This window comes from Uranotaenia lowii, chromosome 2 (assembly GCF_029784155.1).
Source record: "Uranotaenia lowii strain MFRU-FL chromosome 2, ASM2978415v1, whole genome shotgun sequence".
Classification (NCBI taxonomy): domain Eukaryota; kingdom Metazoa; phylum Arthropoda; class Insecta; order Diptera; family Culicidae; genus Uranotaenia; species Uranotaenia lowii.
Genome location: NC_073692.1, coordinates 61877387 through 61883577, shown reverse-complemented (window position 1 = coordinate 61883577; position 6191 = coordinate 61877387).

The following is a 6191-nucleotide window of genomic DNA, read 5'->3' as shown; positions in this document are numbered from 1 at the left end:
GGTCTTCATAATGCCATATTTTCAAAGCAATAGTAAACTCTCAATTTTCTTAAGAAAAAGTTTTCCAAAATTTATGTAATGGGTTTAGCTGACCCCTAGAGTCCAAAAAGATATATTTTTCTTCCGAATGGATCGTGATCATTGATTATCACGAAATTATTAAAAAAAAAATCCAATAACAAATAATTATCCTCTAATTACCTGTTAAAAAGGACTCAAAATGTTGCATTTTGGCAATTTTAATCGCTAACAGTGGATTAGCAGCGGGGCCACCATTTGAAAAAGGAACGTCGACCACTTCCAGCTGAATCAGAAGTTTGCCAAATTTACATATTTCAACAATAAAAAACAATCTAAACTTAAATTACAATATATCATTTAAACGAACTTTTTCCCATATCCAAAGATCCTCCCATGCCAAATTTGGTTCGATTTGCTCGGCTTATTCTAAAGTTGTTGAAAAATCTTTATGCGAGCCTTCAATTTCCCTACTGGAAGGACGAAGAAGCCTCCCCTAGGGAACAGACAGATAGACAGAAATTAATGTTTATTACATTTTAGTAATTTAAACCGATTTTACTCGATTTCTTGTCGATTGTACTCATACGGGATTGGTCATCAAGGTCTAAAAATAAAAAAATCAGAGGTAACATAAAAATTAAAAAACTGTATAAAAAAGAGAGTTCATACCGGGTACGTAAGCTTTAGTTTCAAATGTTATCCAATTGCTAGACGACCCTTTTAAATGGGGTTGCCCATTAGACTGAGTCGAGGCTCAAAACTCACCCATTGATTTTTTTTGCATAATTTTCGAGTAACGTTTACATGAGTAAATGAGAACCATTGAATATTTTGTTTATTTATATATTTAATGTCTTTGATATAAACCATACAGACATACATATCTTAAACTAAACATGAGTTATGTTCTAAGACTACGAATATTATTTCAAAACACATCTTTGGATCGATTAAAATTTAAAAATGTTAGACACTTCATTAAAAACACGACAACAATTATGCATAGGGTGATTTTGGGCTAAAACTTCTGAAAAATCAACATCATTATTAGTTCTTCTGTGAAGCTTGATTATTTTTTTTTGTGTTCATAACCTTAATGAAATTTTCCGCTGAACAACTTTGTCGAAAATGTAAACTTCGTATGAATACTTTGCAAGTAATATCTTGATAGGCACCAACAGTAATGTCAGTTGAATTGAATTTTTTTTCCATACCAAAAGACATACACTTTTCCGAAGGCTATTAACTTTTTGGCCTAATAAGATATGAAGTTACCGACTTTGAAAAAGTTGTTCAGTGGAAAATTTTATATAAATCATTAAAAATTTGCACACAAATCATTAACAGGCTCGCGTCCCCAGAAGAAACAAAACTAATGCTGATTTTTTAGAACAAAATACGCAAGTTTCCCACACGAACCATAAAATTGAAATTGACTTATTCAGACGTTCTAAAAAATTCTGCAAAAAAATCATGGAAGCTCGATCCTTTGCATAAGGAGTGTATTCGAAACAAAAATCAACACTTTGTTTTGAAAATAACTTTTGAATGCATGGATAGAAATAGATTAAATTTTCAGTGAAGCTACCTAGTTATGTAATGTTTACATGTGCTAATTTTCCTTACGTGCTGTCGAGTGGTTGTTGAGATGAGATAGCGTCCAATACAAAAGTTAATCAACCAAAATTCCAGCGAGAGACCCAAAAAACAGCTAGTAATCTACTACTGGAAATTTCCCCAAAACCTTTCCACGCATTCAAAATTATTCACAAAACTCAGTGATACATTTGAATACATTTGATTTAAAAAAGAAACTCTTTCGAAAAAATCAAAAAAATTGGCATTATTGATGTGAAAAAGAAGCATTATTCTATATATAAAGTCGGAAAAAGGTATTCTCCATTCAAACCGAAGAGTTAAAATGGAATTCTCTAGGTTTCGTTATGTAATTGAAACAGATCATCTTGAAATTAAAGACGATGGTTGAGTTAATGGTCGGTTTAAACGACTTCAAATAAATAAGACAAAAAAGGAGCCCAGAATGCCAGATAGGTTTAGTGCTCTGGATACTTTTAAGAAGCAATCTTAAAAAATATTTTTCTAAGATGTAAATACACGCAAAGTAATTGAGAAATTATATAAACGAGATGTTTCATGTAAACTAGGATAAAAAAAACGCATAAAACGCCATAAAACAAGTCTTAAACAAAACTCCAGGAAATCGGCGTTTGGTAACTCTATTGGACGAAAACGAATGGCTTGACAATCGACAGCATGCTTTCCGTCGAGGCCGTGGAACCGGCACTTATTTAGCCATTGTGGGCGACATCATTGAAAAAGCAATCTCAAACGGTTTCCACGTAAAAATTGTTTCCCTCGATATTTCTAAAGCCTACAACAGAACCTGAAAGCTGGGAATCCTGAAGCAATTAAAATCTTGGGGAATAGATGGTCGCCTTGGGAAATTCATATCTAATTTCTTATCTGATCGAACGTTTCGAGTAGTTGTTGGAGAATCATTCTCATCAATCACACGCGAAGAAAATGGCGTACCAAAGGAATCAGTATTGGCAGTTACACTCTTTTTAATAGCAATGAACTCAATTTTTTTCTGTCTTGAATAAAGGAGTTCACGTTTTTGTATACGCTGACGACATAATTGTTATAGTTACAGGAAATTTAAAAATCAACCAACGGAAGTTGCAATTAGCAGTTAATCGAATTTCAAAATGGGCGAAGTCAATAGGTTTTTGCATGTCAGCTGAAAAAGTGTTAGAAGTCATGTATTTCAAGAAAATCATCATCCATGGAAGTTCAAAATAGAACTTGACGGAAAAGAAATTCCGTATCGCAAAGAGCCAAAAATACTTGGTATAACGTTTGACCGCAAATTTTCTTTTGAACCGCACTTTAGAAGAGTGAAATCTGAAATAACAAGCCGATCGAGATTGATTAAAACTATTAGCAAACGTCACAATGTGAACAATCGCCGTACGATTCTCAGAGTTGGTAACTGCGTAGTAACGAGTAAACTGCTATATGGTCTGGAAATCACAAGTACAGCTTTTGATAAACTAGAAGATATTTGAAGTCCCGTATACAACAGCATGATCAGAAACGCCGGAGGTTTATTACCTAGTTCTCCAGCCCTTTCTGCTTGTGCCGAAGCTGGAGTCTTGCCTTTCTATTTGATTGTGGCCCTTCATGCTGTTAAAAAAAGCCATAAGTATGTATATCCGAAAAATCATTAAGCCAAGAAGAACAAATTTTCTACAACCGTGCCAAAGAAATTTTTCAAAAATACACGGACTTAGAACTGCCAAGCACAGAACGCCTAGAACGACTAGGGGATCTAAGGTGGAATGCAAGCAACATAAAGATAAATTCTGAAATAAGAAAAAACGTTCGTGCTGGAGACCTTCTGAGAAAAGTAATTGCCCATTACAATTCGGTTGAAGAGCAAATTTTTTTTTTCTTTTTTGACAAATTTTTCACCGATGCGCGATGGCTCAAAATTATCAGATAAAGTAGGAGAAGGACTTTACGGCCCCTCTGTGGCAATAGCACAAAACTTACCTGGACAAGTTTCTGTATTCTCTGCTGAAGTTGCGGCTTCTACTTGCAATCAGTCACCAAGATACATCTTCTGGAAATATCGTCGTTTTCACAGACTCCGCTAGCGCTTTGATTGCCCTAGAAAACCCAAAAAATCGACACCCTTGGATTCAAAGGGTACAAAAATTTCAACCACCGAATATTACCTTCTGCTGGATACCAGGCCATACCGGAATTCATGGCAACAAGGAAGCAGATAGACTTGCATCACTTGGTAGAGATGAACAACCAAATCCAACAAATATCCCAGCCTCAGACCTTCATTTGTGGGTCAAAACATGATCTGGCGAGCTTGGACGAACATCTGGTCTTCCAATAGAAATTTTTTTTTTGGCGAAAATCAAGGGGAACCCCAACATCTGGACTGATCAGAAAAAAACAGAAAAGACCAATATTATCACGATTACGCATTGGACACACAAGGCTTACCCATCGACACACTCTAGACGGAGGATCCACACCGATTTGCGAGCAGTGCAACACGAGACTTACGGTAGAACACATCATCACCGAATTTCCCGGTTTCCATGGCACCAGAGAAACATACGATATTGACCATTCTATCCGCAACGCACTTTCCAATGATCCAGTGAATGAAGAAAAATTGTTAGAATTTCTCAAAGAATCAAGTTTGTATAATGACCTGTGATTCTTAAGTGTATAGTTCACATTTACAGATGCGAACCAGCCTGCGGCTGAAAACATCTGAAATAAAGACAAAAAAAAATCCAGGGCCACAGGATAGACACAACATGCTCTTGAACAGAACCACAAATTTCATTTTGAAAAGGCTTATATTTTAGAGAGAGAGTGAACCAAGAAGTAAAAAGAAAGACTTATGAAACATTACACATATAACACTGAAAAAAGGAAATACAGTAAACATAAAACAAGACGCTATCAAGATCTCTTAAATATACAGCGCAATAATTAAAAAAAAAAACTAAGAGCGACGCTACAGTTTTCAAGAAAGAATTTAAAAACGACGACCCCAAACACGACGACAACAACCGACTTCACGACGTCATCAAGAACGCAAGACGCAAGCTACTAGAAGCGGTTCAAAATCTGACTCAAAATAAATTAGACAGCCGTTAGGAAAGCACACGGCGAAACAATTGGATGTTCTTGTAGTGTAGATAAAAGTGACAGAAAATTATGTAAAGCCTGCATTTTAATTTTGTTAATACTATTTTTTAAAGATTTTTTGAAATACAGTTTCTCTGAAGATGGCCAAAACAAAAAAGTAAGTCGAAACGTGAAGAAGTTGTTTGGATTTGGCATAATTTCACCGAAAACTATCAACCAAAATCGATAATAACAATTAACGGTGATCGAAAATCGTCTTCATCAAATCATATGATCAATAAACTAAGATTTGTATGCATCGCATGAAATTTTACTTGTGTATTTTATTAACTACTTCACGTGACATTCATGCAAACGCCACGTACTTTGAGTAACTGCTGCATCAAGTTCACGTAAAGTTGAAATGGATGACTTAGAGTCAATCTGGATCTTTTTTTTACGAACGTGAGCTTGTACAAATTCTTATAAGAAAATTGTAAGTTCTCCTATTATTTAAATTCTACAGTTGTAGTTTAATCGAAATCCATTATTAAAATTATTTATTTTTAATTTTAAAATATGAATTTCGAATGATGAATCTGTATCTGAGATGTCAATTTGAGATCGCTATTGAGAAGCTTTAAATGTTGGAATTTTGTGGAGTTTGAGGACATTCGAACCTTATATAAATACCAAATTTTTCTTTTTTCATATTCGGAAAATTTATATCAAAATATTAAAAATGCATGTGATTTTCGAAGAACATGATAAAAATTTGATAAGAAATGCAAAACCAAATTCGAACCAGGATCTCAAAGCAATTTTTTATTTCTAATTTCTTATGATTATTCGAACTGAAAGTCAAGATACTGGATACAGAATCCGAAATACGAAAATAGAAACACAATTTTGGGTATTGGAAAATGGAACCAGAGCCTACAAAATTAGTGTGATCTAATATTCAGACCTAAATTTTTATGATCAAGAGAAAAAAAAAATTGAAAAACTGTAGCAGAATTTTGAACTTGGGATGGGTTTTTGAGGTTTTTTCAATAGTTATTAGGCTAGATTGTTACTGTTCAGTTACTTTACTCTATTATCATAATTTGATTATGTATTCAAAATTTTGAGTGTAGAGTATAAAGAATACCTTGCTAATTTTTTTGTATTAACATTTCTGTCTTCAATTCTTTAGTAGTAATAACAATAAAAATATTGTTTGGTTCTGTCCATACTGAACGGGTGGTGAGAAATAGGACAATGTTTTTACGGAAAAATTGTTTAGTTACATTTTAATCGTATTTTTGTAAACTAACCATACTTTGGCAAAAAATCATTTTTTATTGCTAAACTTATCGATAATTTCGCTCTTCAAAATACAATTTTTTAAATATCCTTTCAGGTAAAACGCCTTGAAGTAGGCAACGAAATTCAATTTCTTGACTGATATCGCAGCAAACATGGCGGCAGATAATTTTCTCGAGACG